General features: G+C 44.9%; 1 pseudogene; it reads left to right on the top strand.

Annotated features, from left to right (window-relative positions):
• Positions 1 to 1,835: 1,835 nt before the first annotated feature.
• Positions 1,836 to 14,814, top strand: Cdk4-ps3 (cyclin-dependent kinase 4, pseudogene 3; annotated as a pseudogene).
• The last annotated feature ends 1,883 nt before the right edge of the window (positions 14,815 to 16,697 follow it).

Here is a 16,697-nt window from a genome sequence, read left to right as displayed (position 1 = left end):
CCATTGGTTAATGTAGGGAAATTAGTTGGGATGGCCTGTGTCTCTAGTCATCATATTCCACATAGCTAGAAGCACCTGAGGGCCCACAGAGCTGTCACTGAACCATCCAACTCCAAAATATGGCCAATCTACTTTACTGAGGATCTAGAGTTTCCTTAGTAAAAGATGGAGACCATAGCCATCTTCCTTGAAATATCTTACTATACACTTCAATAGTGTCTTAGAACACCCTATTACAGCTTCTCTTCTTTCAGCCAACAGAATTGACAAAAATATAAGTAGAGACACAAACAAGCAACAGTAAAGACAACCGGGGTGGCCACCGCACAAGCCAAAAAGTCAGAGGGTCCAGTGATGCCTCACATGGATCCCAGACACTGGAATTAGACTTGCATCCAGTCTTTCCTAAGTGTCCTATGCAGAATGTGCCTTAAACAGATGTACCTCCAGATGGGACAGATCCAGGCAACTTTGTTTAGTTTCTCTGTTTAGGGTGGAGTCATTGAGAGCCTCTGGATTAACAGGAGAAGAAGTAGAAGTTCCTGGGCTCCTGAAACACCTCAGGATGTGTACCCCAGGACCTGTCCGTTTATCGTACAAGTTGCCTAGGGTATCCCAAGCTCCCAGCAACAAGGTATCTTAGTCTCTGGAAACTTCTCTGGCACCTCCAGAATGTTTTGAGCTATTTCCTCCAGAGAACAAATGGACACTCTTAAAGTTGAATAGAAAGTCTGTGTTGCCAGTCAGCAGCTGCATGGGGAACTTGCCTAAAGCATGCAGCCCTGAGCCCCACCATTCTTTGCCTTTTATGTAGAAAAATCACACCCTGGTTGGCACACTTTGAATAGCAAGAGGAGTTAGCAAGAAATGAAACTACAGAAGCCAAAAGGCAAGGTTAGTATATTTCTCGACTTTTCTGAACCCTGGAACTGTGGACTATGTTTTGATAGATTAGGTTGATGTTCCTGTTTCTGGCAGGTGTTGAGGCTTGAAGTTCTGGGTTCTCAGATCAGAATGGTGCCTACAATGAGGCATCAGGTGTGTTGAGGTCTTGGGGTCTATTGCGATAGTTGGAGCCTATGTGGTAGGTAAAGAGGAATGATCGGGTAAGAAAAGGCAGAAGATCCGTAGAGAGGATCTCTCCTGTTGGAGTTTTCTTAGAGACTAAAGATCTTTCCTTAAAGATCCTCCTTTGTACCACAGAGACCTTCAACTTCTGCTCTGTCCTTGGATCATGTGACCAGGAAGTCTGTATTTAGCAGCACAGGCTTCATCTCCTAATAGCAAGATGATTAAGCAGGTTCTCAGGAGGATCCTCAGGTGCTGCCCAGCACAGAACCCTGAGAACACTCTTGTTCAAGAGCCTGGCAGGGCCTCCCTTTATCAGAAGATTTGGCACTCTCTCTGCCTTTCTCATTTCTCTTCCTTCTTTAGTCTGAGTCCCCTGCACTCCAAAACTTCTTTAATGATTACAGAACCAATCCATGGCATTGATGACAAACTGCTGTACTAAGCTGAGAAATCCAGTCTCTGGAACAATGTTTACAGACGCTAAGATATTGGGACATAGGAATGCTGGTGGAACAGGAAGAGTGGATTAGAAGACTTAAGAGTTCCTTCTACTTTTCAACAAACATCACTACAGTGCTAGGAAAAGTCAGATTGGAGACTCATCAGTCCTTCAGAAGATGAACAGTTTTGAGTTTCCACACTCTTCTGTAGGAAAGTTTTTGTTTTTGCCTTTGTTTTGTTCTTTGTTTTTGTTTGTTTGTTTTGTAGGGCATTTAAATCAGTTGCGCTTTCTGTTCATGAGGTCCTCTGGAGAGATCGGAGACATGGCACAGGAAATGTGTCCGTACTACATCCTCATGATTCCCAAAAGAACCACCCCTCTCTCTGCCAGGTGGAAAGTAAATCTGAGTGACATGAGAGACTTCCAGTGGTTACAGTGAGACCGAGACAAAGCACACATCCAACACACACACACACACACACACACACACACACACACACACACACACACACACACCAGGTCCGTATCTACTTTGCCAGAAGCTCTCAGAAATAGCATATGTGGATGGTCATGTTGATTATAGTTGCCTCAGGAAAACAAACAAACACGTGACTAAAGCTAGGATTAATAGAGTCCAAATGACCGTCACGTCTCAGACACCTCGTAATGAGATTTGTTAGTTGGTAGCCAATGACCTTTCAGTGTGAACTGGCTCCTCAGAGTTCTTGGAATTGAACAAAGTGCTTTCCCAGAGTACCCTGGGGTGGCTCTGGACAGCTGTGTTTGCCCAACCATTTGATGTCACGTCTCTATTTAGTTCATGCTCATATCTGAGAAGAGAAAAACAAAACAGTGGCAAACCTCAGATGTAAATATGATATGGCTATGGAAATGACTGGCTGGCTCAACCATTGCGACTGTCCCATGGCGTCGGTGGTAGGCAGGAAAGGGAGGCTGGGCTGAGACTTGAAGTCTGTGTGTGTAAATCAAAGCTGTTGCAGTCTTGTGAGATTGGTGTGGACATCCTTCATGCTCTTCTGGGGAGCCTGTGCTTGGGTTAACCCCAAGGAGGTGAGCCAGTAAAGGGAACAGAGTAGGCCAATGGAGGAATAATATGTCCTCAGAGAGGGAAACAAAAGTCATCCAACATAATGATGCGATATATTAATGAGTCTGGAGTGTAATTGGAGTCTCTTAGGGATGGTCTGCGTCTAAGGCCATGTTACCACTACGCTGTTTATCTCAGTTTATCATTCTGTGCAATGGGAAGAAGCCATAGATGCTAAGAACCTCAGGAATTTTTCCAACTTAGAGGCCAAATACCTTTCCAGGAGACACTGGCTTTGTCCAAAAAAATTTTCTGAATGTCTTTTATGAAATGCGAACAAATATTTCCATTTTGTAAATATTCTCCATATTCTTTTGGAATGAGCTAACAGTACCTTGGACAATTTACACCCCATGGAGGCTTGGGGAGCTGGCGAATTTTTTACAATTCTCTTCATAGGACCTGTGCTATGAAGGGACCTTTTCAAGGTGACACAAACTAGTGTCACCCGGGAAGAAGGAAGCTCAGTTGAAGAATTGCCTTCATCAGATTGGCTTATGAGCATGTCTGTGGGGCATTTTGTTGATTATTGGTTGATGGTGTAGGGCACAGCTCACTGGGCAGGCAGGTGGTCTGAACAAGCTACAGGGAGCGAGCCCAGTCAGCAGGGTTTCTCCATGGCCTTTGCTTCACTTCCTGCCACCAGGGTCATGACTTGAGTTGCTGCCCTGGCTTCCTTCAAAGAGGGATTGTAAGATGTAAGCTGAAACAAGATCCTTTCCTCCCAAGTTGCTTTTGATAATTCTTTTACTAAAGCAAGAGAAAGCCAACTGGGACAGAAACAAGGGGATTTGACAAATTGAAATTATGAACCAAACTTTAAAACTTTAGATCTAGCTTTTTTCTATCACTACAATGATAACAAAACCAAATGCATGCGGTGCATCCCTAACAAGTAAGGAAACTTCCATGCCAGAGATCTAGGTAAAAATAGACTCTATTCTAAGCCTGTCGGGTTCGGGCTATTATTGTGATAAATTTCCTGCGAAGTGAAACACACAGGATGGCTACCTCCCGGGCAACGAGAGCCAGTGTTCTGTGGTTTGGGGAGCCTGACAGGAGGCTTGCAGAGAGAGGCCTTGAGCCTGGAAGAGGAACCTGGAGGTGTTCCAAGCCAGGCCTGTGTGAGCAAGAACACAAGGGCCCCTGCCAGGAAAGATTGAGTGGAGGAGCCTCTCTGCAGGGCAGCTCAAATGAGAGTCAACGGACCCTGACATGGAGGTCTAAGCTGTGGTCTATCCCTGTTTTCTTAGCCTCCTTCTTTGCGACCTGACCTTGATCTCTTCCTGAGATTATTCTTGCTCAGAGTTACAGATGACATTTCCCAACCTCCTTGTATGATGAGGCATGAGCCTCTAGTATGAGTTCTAGACATACTGTGGACGTGAAGCTAAGCCTAACTTTAGCATGTGGTTTTAGGGCCATCCTGGATCCTAACTGTGGTGGGGGCTGGTGGTCTAATAGCCAACTAATAGGTGACCTGAGAATGCATACCACTTATTGATGTTTACAGAGGGGAAAAGAAAGAGGAACCCGGATCATTGCAGTGCCTATGTGTAGTTGTCTGTGTATGTGTGCGTGTGTGCGTGTGTGCGTGTGTGTGTGTGTGTGTGTGTGTGTGTGTGTGTGTGTGTGTATCATATCCCATATGTAGAATAGCTAGATTATAGTCCAGGAGGAGTTGTTTAAATTTAACCCTCTAGAGGCTAGAAACCCCACAAGGTTACACTGGGGACATCTACCACATGCTAAACTCTGCAGTAGATGCTAGGAGAACATCAGACAAGTTCATACAGAGGTGGTTTATAGCTCATTTAAATTACAACTTTCCTTTATGTAGTAAGATGCATGTACTACTTTGGCATATGACCAACTATTAGAGAAACAGCCACCACTGCCTGAAAACACCTAACCTGGGCCATGTTCATGAGAGCTTAGGCTGAAGGGAGGGGACTAGAACATTCTAAGGCAGAACTGAATATCTCTAGTGACCACTCAGAATTAAACTAGAGCCAGGTGTGGATGCTCGTGCCTGTGGTCTCAGCACTTGGGAGGCTGAGGCAGGATAATGGTCATGAGTTTGTCATCCATGTGTGAGACTCTGTCTAGGAAACAAGCAAACCAATAACAAAAGTTAATGGAGCAAAGATAACTTCCCTCTACCACATGTGTACCAGAGTATAATTTCTGTGTACCACACGTGTACCAGAATATAACTTCCCTCTCATGACTCCACCACATGTACTAGAAGTTTATGTCAAAGCTAGGGAGACCACCCCAAAGCACACTCTGAGAAGCAGGATTGTCAGCGGTGCTAAAAAGTTTTATCATTTATCTTCTCGTGAACCCCATAATGTCCCTCCCCCCATTAACTTAGGAGATAATTGTTGGTCAAATGCTTACAGATGGGTTGGTTCCAAAATGAGTCCATTGCATCCATAAGTACTCCCTTGCCAGGAGTGTTTTCTTGTATCGATTATAAAGATGATGCCAATCAAAATAACTGCAACACCTGCATTTTCGAGTATTCTGGATGTGTCAGAAACTTGGCAAGAACGGTAGGTATGTTATGTTATACATTAGAATGCTGGCAGGAACCCAGGGCAGGGAACAACACTATTTCAGTCTCTGTATTTCATTTGAGGAAACAGCATGAGAGAAGCCAACACACTGAAGGTCACACACAGCAGTGCCTGACATCAGCTGCATGGGTTTTGGGAACATTCTTGACAGAGCCCTCTAAGCACCCTACATGCAGTAGAATGATTGATGGGCTTTATCACAACAAAGAAAAAAATATGAAAACAAGTGTAAACTCCATGTTCACAGTATCGTGTGTGTGTGTGTGTGTGTGTGTGTGTGTGTGTGTGTGTGTGTGTGTGTGTTAAAACCAAAATAGGTACATTTGGGATACAGAGGTAAAAGCTGGCCTCATCAACACAAGGTCACTGTGACTTTAGGAAACAGGCGATTTTTAAGTGTCTTAGAATCTCAGGGTGGAGGGCCATGGGGATGTCTGGTTCACCCGGCACACTGCCAATCAGAGGCTAACCAAGGCAGGTGTGTGTCTCAGGCTCAGGGTTCTTTCTGCCTTTTCAGTTGTCTAGCTAACCAAGCCACCCCCTTTCCAAAACTCCGAGTTTAGAAGTCTCCTTTATTGACCTCTTGTGATTCTCTGTCCCTGGAGCCTCAGTTTGCTCTTGGTAACAGATCAGAGTCTGCCTAATTCACCATCTACAGAGCACTAAACATGTGTCTTTTTCAAGCCTACAGATGCAGATCAAGCAATACAACTGTATGTCTGTATGCTTGTGTGTGTGTGTGTGTGTGTGTGAGAGAGAGAGAGAGAGAGAGAGAGAGAGAGAGAGAGAGAGAGATGATAGAGTGTGTGAAAGCTGTGTACTACTATAAACTTGATCCTGTCCCCACTCCCACCCCCACCCCACTTCGACTTTATTGTGTATCCTTCACCACAAGAAGCAATGCTCCGGTCCCCATTTCAGGTTCCTGTGTCACTGAGAGGGAGACAGGTCATAAACCGAGATATAAATACATGGCCGAAAGGTCAGAATTGGTGAGCACCACCAAGAGAGCCCAAGCAAGACAACAGATGGCATGGTAAGCCAGTCCTGTTGGAGCAGAGCTCCAGGGCAGACAAAGGGCTGTGAGTGTGAACGGAAGAGCACCCAGGCCAGCTGGAGAGCAGGCCCACAGCCCACGGCTCCCAACAAACTAGTCAAGGGCATTGGGACACAGTCACTGGGAAGACGAACCTAAAGGGCAGGAACTGGGCTGATGGGCAGAAAAATGGTATCCATTGGAAGTGTCTGCAGATATCTCTCCAGCCAGCAAATAGAAGAAAAGGGAACATCAGCCTCGTAAGGGGCTCCTGGTGTTCAGGAGGCAGTTGGATGCCTTCCGCAGTTGTGGCCTGCCCAGCACAAGGGGGATATAGGGCCAGGATGTGATGGTCTATGGGAAATGCTGTGGGTGAGTCTGCACCAGGAACTTTACCAGAGCTGGTGGTAACAGGATCTATATAACACAAGGCCCTTGGATCTCACGCCTCCTACCCTCCTCTCATGCCCGGAATTCAGGCTGAAAGCATGGGATTGGATATCTGTTTGCTGGCATGTTTGGAGTTTGTGTGTTTACATGGGACAGTTAAAGGTCATGGAGAGACCCAAAGTCCTCTGCACTCTCTTCATATGACCTTCTCCCCTGCCCTCCACCCCAGGAGGAGACACAGCTTCTGCTGTGCTGTAGCAGTGAATAGTTAATCTGCTCGACATTCCTGGCAGGTGGTCACACTTCTTGCCACCAGCCAGCGTTCTCTGTATTCTCAAATGAAAGACATGAAACAGACACATACACACACACACACACACACACACACACACACACACACACACACACACACACAGAGAGAGAGAGAGAGAGAGAGCTCAATGGCTGGGCACTCCCTGAACCTCCCCTTGGCTAACACTGTCTAAATTTATATTTTATCTTTGCTGTCCTGTTTCCTTCTGGGAAGCCCTCCCTTGGTGCTGCTTTCCTTTTCTACCTACATTTCATCCATCTCACCCTCCTCGCTTTCACAGTGTGGTCAGTCCTATGCCTCTCTCACGGCAGAATTCCTTCTTCCTCTCCCCTGCGTCTTTTCCTAAAAATTCCACCTCTTTCACCCTGCCCAGCCATTGGCTGTGGGCTCTTTATTGATTAATTAAAAACCAGTTGGGAACAGGGACCTTCAGTGTCTGGATGTGCAGATACCTGTGTGCTTTTGGGAGCCTAGTTAAGACAAATTAGAGCCAATCCCCAACACTTTTGGAATACCAAAAGTCACAAGAATGGCAACCCCTGGATAGCACCACTGCAGCCTCTGTGAAGGTGGTCATTTTCAGCTTGACTCGCATTTACGTGCAGCAACACTGTGTATATCACCTGGGAATTCCAAACTCACTGAGCACATATACTTTAAATCTTTCAAGTTATCTTGTAAGTGTCCACTGAATGTATGCTATAATACACTTGATTTTTTTAAAAAGTCAGATTCTCCCTTGCTTTCCCCATCCTATATAAAGGGGACGGTATGTTTCTGTGGTTAGCTTCTCCTGGGGTAATCCCCCAAAATACTCCATGCTATCATTAGGACTCCAAGACTAGGGTCACAAAAGCCCTGAACAAGAGTTTCTTTAAATGTTAAAAAAACAAAGTGTATCAAAGCTGAGGTTATCAAGTTGGCTACCATTTTAAACTATAATCTAGCTAATGACTTGGCAAACTACTGAAATTCATAGCACATGGTAGGTAGTTGGTCCTGAGTGATCATTCAAAGGAAGATAAAGCAAACCTCATATCTGAGGTCCTTGTGCCTACAAGGACACATCCCAGGGGCCAAAAGTTGCTGGATTTTCTGCATCCTATTGTTTAAACCACACCAGGCAGGATTCTGGTTACTGAGCAAGAGAGGTCAGTTTAGAAGTAGCAGGGCGCTCTTCTCTTTCAGTGACTGATGTGTGTGCTAGCTGCTCCAAGAACTTTTTTTTTTTAAACTTTTTCTCGGTTAAAATGGTGAACAGATGGTAAGTACATAGACACTCTTTCTATCTGATGACCTCGTAACTGTGGCTGACCCGGTGACTCCAAGTTCAAGCCATGGTTTCTCTGTTAGAAATAACTTAATTGGGATTTAAAAGCTATTTAGAAAATACAGCTTCTGGAGAGGCATAAACTGGGTACTTTTGAGGTTACACATTTTTGAAAACCTTTAAATGTCCGAAACTTCTGGAAACTTAGACTTAGTGACTTCGTTTCTCTTTTACCTTTCTACTTTTGTTCATCATCTTTCCATAACTGACTTCGGTCAATTGGCTACATTTGTGGTAACACTTGTGTTACAATAAATGGAAAGAATATAATATATCAAATCAAAATGCATTGGCAACATCACACCTACCGTCCACTTACATGTATATGTGCATGCACCTGTACAGTGTAGGAACAAGAAGGAACACTGAACTACAGCTTCCATAAACTCAAATGTGATCATGGCATTGAAGTCATTTTTTAATTGCAAGGATTAGTTTTGTAGGGAAATCAGTGAGGAAAATCAATATCTATAACTTGTCTTTTAAAAAAAAAGTCGCCCATGAAATTGGGCTTTTGACACAGACTTGTAGTCCAAGAAAGTTGAGGCAGAACTGAGTTCAAAACTAATCAGAACCACACAAATGATTCAAGGCTAGCTTGGGCGATTGAACAAGACTAGTATCAAAATAAAAAGTCAACACAGGGCTGGAAAATGGCTCAGTAGGTAAGAGCACACACCATTCTTCCATGGACCTCCCAGTCCCCATGTCAGACAGCTCTCAACTGCCTGTAATCCCAGCTCCAAGGCCACCCAACGGCTCTGACCTCCATGGGCACCTGCACTCACTCCCTCATACCCAAACACAAACACACATGCATATGCGTATTTTAAATATCAAATAAATTTGTCTAAAAAGTAAAAGCATAGCTGTATATACCTGGTAGAATGCTGGCCTAGCATGTTCAGGACCCGAGGTTCAATCCCCAGCACCACAACAAAGCAATACCACAACACCAACGCCAAAGGTCAAGGGCGGAGCTAAGGTCTCAGAGGTAATGAATATCACTGAGGCCAATGCAGTGGGACCGACTGTGGTCTCAGGCTCCACAATGTTCTCCAGATCGGTTTGCTGCTGCCCTGCTTTCTCATTTTGCACATTCACATTCCTACTAAATGAGAAAGAAGCTCAATCTGAATGAACTAAAGGTCAAAGTGGCACAGTCAGGGTGGATCCCTAACATTCTTAGAGACTCATCCTTTTCTCAAGCCTGCACTGCAGAGCAAGCTCTATACACTGAATGGAGATGAATAGCTCCCACCCTGTACAGCAGCTTAGTGGAGGCAAATGCAGTCAATGCAGACGAGCCTCTTCCTGGATCACCAGGGAAGCTGGGGAAACAGGCCATTCACCTGGACATTCAGATCCTTAAAGTGCTGTAGCGAACTGTCTCACAGTGCATTGACTGCACAGACATGTATTACTTCAGAGTTCTGAAAAATAAAAGTTAAGGTGGGGTGTTTGCCAGGGACAGGCTCCTTCTCTGTCCATCTTTCCTTCCTTTCTTCCTTTTTTTCCTTCCTTCCTTCCTTCCTTTTTTCTTCCTTCCTTTCTTCCTTCTAGAGTCTGAGATTTGCTGTTGATCTATGGTGTTCCTTAGCTTTTAGGTGTGTCATTCTAACCTGTGGTTCCTATGCAATGTTCAGTCAGAGTCTCTCTTCTTGTAAGAGCAGAAACCATACTGGGCTAAGGCCCATCCTATCCCAGCATGACTTCGTCTTGACCTACTATACTGTTAACAAGCCAATGTCCAAATTCAGCCATAATCTTAGGTCCTGGGAACTAAGACTTGAACTTATAATTTTTGGGGGACACAATGCTCCGTGGTCTAGTTTGAAACACTAATGTTGTGGGAGACTCAGCTCTTGGCTTGTCTTTGCTCTTCTTCTGTTTCCGAGGTGTCCAACTTCGCTGAGTGTGGTAGCTTATGACTGTATTTCCAGCACTCAGAAGCCAGGCGAGAGAATTGAGGATTTGAAGCCAGCCTGGACTGCGTAACTCTGTGCTGTAAGTAAGTAAGTAAATAAATAAATAAGTAAGTAATAATAAAGTAAGTAAGTAAGTAAGTAAGTAAGTAAATAAATCACTGACTGACTGAAAAAAATATTTGAAACTGCTCCTACAGGATTAGGAGGGTAAAGTACTGCTGAAATACGGTAAAGTCTTAAAAAAGCGAAGTGACTTGTAACACAAAAGTGGCGTAATGCATGTATGTGACTCACAAAGGCAACTGAACCATAATGATTGATAGTGTACTTTCAACAGTGGGATCTGAATTTTAAACTTCAGATGAGTGGTAATTTGAGTTCCCTTGGTTTATGTTTGTCAGCCGCCGTATGCCTCATTAGTCATAGCGTTGGACACACACCCTCAAGGTTCTTTGTGCTTGGAAGAAAGCCACTTATAATGCAGTGTTCTGGTTCTTTTTTCTCTACCTGCTGAGATAGCCCCCCACTGCCCTCTCTCTACTCCTGGCTCCCACTCCTGGCTCAGACCAGCATCTGCCCTCTCGCATCTGTGTCCTCTTTGTTCTTTGTCAGAGGGTGGACATGCTGGACAGCCAAAGCTGGCTGCTATTTACAGCAGTGAGCTCCACGGTCAGGCCTTAAGCCTGTGTGCTCTTGTCTCATGACTCCAGAGGGCACTAGGCCAGCATGACTCTTCTGACTGTTGTGAGTGGTCTGTCCCTGTAATGGTTACCATGCTAAATTCACCATGTATGACAGAGGGAAATGAGGACAGAAATATTTCCTGAGCATCTGTATGTCACAGGAACCACTGTCGTCCTAAGGTTGAAATCTAAAGCACAAAGCTGGCAGACTTGTCCAAGTTGGCGTCTCTGCTGAGCAAGATCACCCCTCATGGTGGTTAGAATAAAAATGATTCCCATATGCTCATATATTTAAGTACTCAATCCCCAGTTGTTGAATCTGTTTGTGAAGTATTAGGAGGTGTGGGCTTGGAGGAGGTCTGTCACTTGGAGGTTTGAGGTTTCAAGAGCCCATGCCATTCCCAACTGGATCTCTCTACCTCACTGCTGTGCCTCATGATGTAAACTCTGAGCTACTGCTCCAGGGCTGTGCCTGACTTTCTGTTGCACGCTCCAAGCTCCAGAGGTTATAACCCTCTGAAACTGTAAGCCCTAGGTTAAATGCTTTCTTTTATAAAGAGCATGCGGCTATCAAGGTGTTTTATCCTAACGATAGAAAACTAAGATACCCCAGACAGGTAGGTGATCTGACCCCAGAGATCAGACTTTTGACCACTGTGATTCTGCCTTGACTCTTTTGGCCGGCCATAACAAAATATCATAGACTGGGCAGCTTGTAAACAATTTTATTTTTCATAGCTTTGGAGGCTGGCTGTCCAACACCAAGATGCCAGCACATTTGGTTTCCACTAAAGGTCCGTCTGGTTATAGAGCACCATCTTTTAGGTGTAACTTCACAAGCTACAGCTTCTCCTCTAAGTGCACTATCCTATATCTGAGAACTTTAACTTCCAAAGGCTCCACGTCCAAATAATCTCACAGGGACCTGGATTTCAAGCTATCAATTTGGGGACAGATAACACTCAGACAACAGCAACGTACGTCTGAAAGTTTAGAAGCCTGATACGTTTTTAAGCTAGGATAGGAGCTAGATGGGGTTAGAAACCAGGTGGCCTGACAGATCCCAAGAAAAAGGCCAGTTCTTCATTCTCTCTAAATGAGACACCCCAAATTGCTCTGGGCTTTGATTCCCCGAAGTCTTGATGCCACCCTAGAAGGTTGCACTGCACACACCTATTGCCTGTTTGAGAGGCACCAGATTGGCTGTTAACGCAGATGTCCTGGGTACTTTGAGAAGCACTAGAGGGATCCAATTTGCATTTTAGGCTGGATTCAGAGACACCAGCTGGGAAGCCACATTGGGTAATCCAGGTGGGCAATACTGATTGGTCTAAATGTGACATTGAAGGGGGAGGTGGAGAAATGAAAAAGAAAGAGGAAGAAGAAAGGAAAGAGGTGGTGTGAGAAAGTTTTAGGTCGAGGTAGTGCTAGACCTTTGCCAAATCTGCCAGTAATAGTTGCCCATATGCGTATGGTGAGTGGTGGGGAGTTTTGCAGTTGGACTGAAAATGGGGAGAAATAACTTCCCAGTGTAGCTACCATTGGGCCAGGGCATGTACATGAGTCAGTTAGAAGACTGTTAAAGTAAGGTTGCTGCATGGTCCTGGTGGTCCATACCTGTAGAACCCAGAGAGACCCAGGCAAGGGTCTAAGGCTAGCCTGAGCTATGAAGAGAGACCTTGTCTCAAAAACAAACACTGCCACCCAAACATTGCTGATCTTGAGACCACAATCGAAAGTCATAGTCTTGTGGAATGCAGAATAGTGTAGGTAGGTTTGGGTGTGACTTGTAGGATGTAGTTAGATGGAGGATGGTTTTGTAGGCTAAGGAGAACACTGTAGGTGAGTTAGGTAGTGTGGACCTGGCCACTGGGCAGCCTTCTGAAGAACTGGTGCAGGTTCTTCAGATCATGGTGCCTTCAGATCATGGTGCAGGTGAGGTGTTGGCTTATAGCTTGTCTCTCTGGCTTTGAGACTGTTTCTCCCTTGGGCTATACAATGGCTCTGGGAGAGACACTGTCTTGGAGTATATGGGATGATATCATTATGCAGGTGAGGCAGGTACAAGATAGATGGAGGCCTGTCATTGAATGAGAAGGAAGGATGGGCAGGAGAAAAGTTTGAGGGAAGAGGAGGAGTCTGGGATGAGAGGCAGAGAAGCCGCAGAGAAAACATGGAGGCTGATGTTAAGATTCCACTCTGTGTATTTACAGGTCGTTATGACTATTCTTAAGGGATGGATGGTACAGAGCTTTGTATGTTTAGGTGGGCAATTATATCTTATCAATTGGATCAGAGGTTATTGTGTTGTGTGTTCTTTCATGTGGCAATTTAAATTTAAGAGAATGTGCAGTGGCTGGGACACTAAGCCTCCACAGAATTGGGATGTGTGTTTCTGGCAAGATATGTAGCAGATATCTTAGGGCACTATGGTGCTGGATCTAGTGGGGATAAAAGAGTTATATTTTTTATAGTTTTACAGCAACAGGAGTAGGTTCATCTGGGTTAGAGTGGGTGGAAGTAAATATATATCATTTACAAAAGGTAGAGCTGGCAAGGTGACCCAGTGAGTACAGGCATATACCTACCAAACCTGACCACCTGACCTCCATCCCCAGGAGTCACATGGTGGAAGGAGAAAACTGACTCCTACAAGTCATCCTGGCATGCAGGTGTGCTTACATACAAGCAAGCACACATAGACGAGCAAGTATAATTTTTAAAAATTAAAAAAAGCACAGGTAGGCCTGAGGCTATAGCTCAGGGGTAGGTCATATTTGCTGATCATGAACAATGTATCTTGCCTGGATCCCAGAATGTTTAAAAAAAAGTTAAGTTTAATTAAAAAAAAATCCCCTCTTGGTTTGGCTACCTCTTTGATGGCTTGTCACATGGTAAGAGTCAGGTGAAGGGACAGTTCTAGTAGCCTGTGTCTATGGTTGAGTCCATATTAGGATCAAACACAGGTTGCTCTCTACCCCACATCTCTTGGTCAGTTGCAAAGGCCTGATCCAAGAATGGCTACCTACCCCTTGATATGAACCAGTAGATGAAGTTGTTATTGGTTCCTATGGAGCAGTTGAAAAGGATTATGATTAACAAGGATTATGATTCCCTAGGCTACTTTGTGGCCATCAAGATTTGATATTCCTCAATGGAGAAGGTGGTGGTGGTGGTGGTGGTGGTGGTGGTGGTGGTTGTGGAGGAGGAGGAGGAGGAGGAGGAAGAGGAGGCCTTCCCATTAGCACAGTTAATTCAGTAGCCTCACTGAGGAGCCTGGAGGTTTCTGAGTGTCTCAGTGCTGTCCAGCTGATGGCGGTCTGTACCACTTCAATCTGACTGTGAGATCAAGGTGACCCCAGTGGTCGTGCATAGGAACCAGGACCTAAGGATGTATCTGGACAAGGCACCATTTGAGACCATCACAGATCTGATGTGCATATCTGGTACACGAATTGCATCATTTACTGAGACCTGAACCCAACCCAGAGAAAGTTCTAGTAAAAAGTAGTGGGACAGTCAAGTTGGCCAACTTTGGCCTAGCCAGAATCAATAGCTACCAGACAGCCCTTATGAGTGTACTGTCACACTCTGTACCATGCCACTGAAGTTCTGTGTCAGCTGTATCTTTGCAGAGATGGTTCATGGGAAGTCTCTCTTCTGCGGAACTTCGAAGCTGATCATTGGGCAAAGTCTTGGGTCTGATTAGATTGCATCCAGAGGATGACTGGCCTCTAACTGTACCTCTACCTGAGCCTTTTCTCCTAGATGGTTTCATCCAGTGCAGCAGGTAGTGCAGGAGGCAGAGGAGCCTGGAACACTGCTGCTGAGGGAAATGCTAACTATTAAGCCATGGATGGATCTTTCCTTCCGATCCTGCAGAGTTCTCCCCTACATGAGGAATAAAGCAGCTACCTTTCCCACTTCCTGACACTTAAACTGGAGTCCAAAGACGACCCCTGCCTTCCTCTAAAGCTGGAGTGGACAAGAGGGTAAGACAAGGGGGTATGAACCTGTTTAGAAGTACTTCCTTGGGGAAATTCCAATCTCTCTTTGTCAGGATACCAGCCGTCCAGTTCAGTAGTGTCAGGATAGCAAACCAAATCAGCAGCAGTGGCACAATCCAGTAGAAACTGCCAGTCCTCTGCCACCAAATCAGCATGACTCAGTGGCAGTGACCAGGACCAGCCAAGATGCAGAGGTCAGCAGTTCTCTGCAGTGCCTCTTTCAATGAAGCGAAGATCAGCAAAGATGGAGACACAAGATCAACGAAGCATTGCAAAGCTAGCTATGCAAGCCCGCCATCACTGTCTGTTGAGTCCTACTTATACTCTCTCCACACATCACGTGTCCTGCCACATGTCTCGACTCAACAAAACACCATGTGAGTCCATCTTAGCAAAATACCGCATGAGTCTGTATCATCTGACATATCCAGAAACTTCCACTTCACTGGGAGGCCGCCTCCATATTTTTATGGAGAATATCTTAAGCTTTAAATGCATTGCCACCTCCTTTCCCTTTGAAGCTTATCATCTATCTCTTCATCCCTCCCTACTTTATACCTGGATCATTTTTAGATATAAAACAAAATAAAAGGAGACAAAGAAAACAAATTCAGGTTATCTGGGTATACTCGTATATGCCTACAATCCCAATATCCAGGAGGCAGAGGCAGGAGGATCATGTTTGAGGTCTGCTTTTAAGACAGACTCTCAAAAAATTTAAAAGTAATACAGCCAGCTCCAGAAGAAACAGCATGTTACATAGTAATGAGAAGGGAACTGCTAGCCAATACTGATGCTAGGATGAATTCAAAGCACAGGTCTCAAATTATCCAAGAGAATTGGGGTGTATACCACTCTGGGTAATAGGGGAGGCATATTAACTCCTGGGCATGTCTGTTCTTCTATTTACTCCATAGTAGCTTACCTTGGTCCTGGGCAAAGAGCCTCGTTCACCAAGATACAGATACTGGTTTTCGATGGGCAGAATGCCTTAGATGGATTGGATCTATTCAAAGATCCAAAAAAACTCTGTAAATAAAACAACATGTACCAATGATGCTCTTTGACAAGGTCTGGGCCAATGGGTGGCAGTGGTAAAGCAGCAAAAGGCATGGGATTCCATGTTCCTTCCCACTTGGGCATCTAGAGAAAGAGAGAGCCAACTGGGTGAGAGGAGGTAGGGTAGGAGGAAGGATCCTAAGGGTGCCAGGTGTGCCAGGTATATTTTGCCTCCAGAAGGAGGAATGGGTGTAGTTAGCCACTGCTGTACATAGGAAGGGTTTTTATTTGCAAATGGCTGATTTTGTTTGCTGCTGATGCTCTTTGTTTTGTCTGTCTTAAAAGCAAAAGACTGTTTCACGCTGAGCAGGGCCCCAGGGCTTGCTTCAGTTCTTCACTTTAGATGAGCACATTTCTATGGTAATTTAGTCTCATAGCTTCTCATTATTGCTTTTTCTCAATGGGGCATCTTTCCTCAGGGAATTAAGTACTATCTTAGTACTGCTTACTATTCTGAGACACCGTAGCATCAGTGGCTCAAATAATACAAATGTATTTCTCCTAGTTCAGTAAGAGAAGCCTAGGATCTGCCAGTGGGCTCTGTGTTGGCCAGGAGCCTCCTCCTGGTTTACCGGTGGCCATCTTCCCACTGTGCTCTTCCGCAGCAGAGCAAACGTCTCTTTCTACTTCTAAGTACAGTAGTCTTGTCATGAGGAACCAACACTCTAATAGCTCATCTAAATTCAACTGCCTCAAAGCCCCATGTCCTGATCTCCCATTAGGGGTTACAGCTCTAAAATATGAGCTT

The sequence above is a fragment of the Rattus norvegicus genome, chromosome 3, assembly GCF_021556685.1.
Source record: "Rattus norvegicus strain SHRSP/BbbUtx chromosome 3, alternate assembly SHRSP_T2T, whole genome shotgun sequence".
Lineage (NCBI taxonomy): Eukaryota > Metazoa > Chordata > Mammalia > Rodentia > Muridae > Rattus > Rattus norvegicus.
The sequence above is the reverse complement of the archived record's forward strand: the minus strand, read 5'-3'. Positions and strand labels throughout refer to the sequence as shown.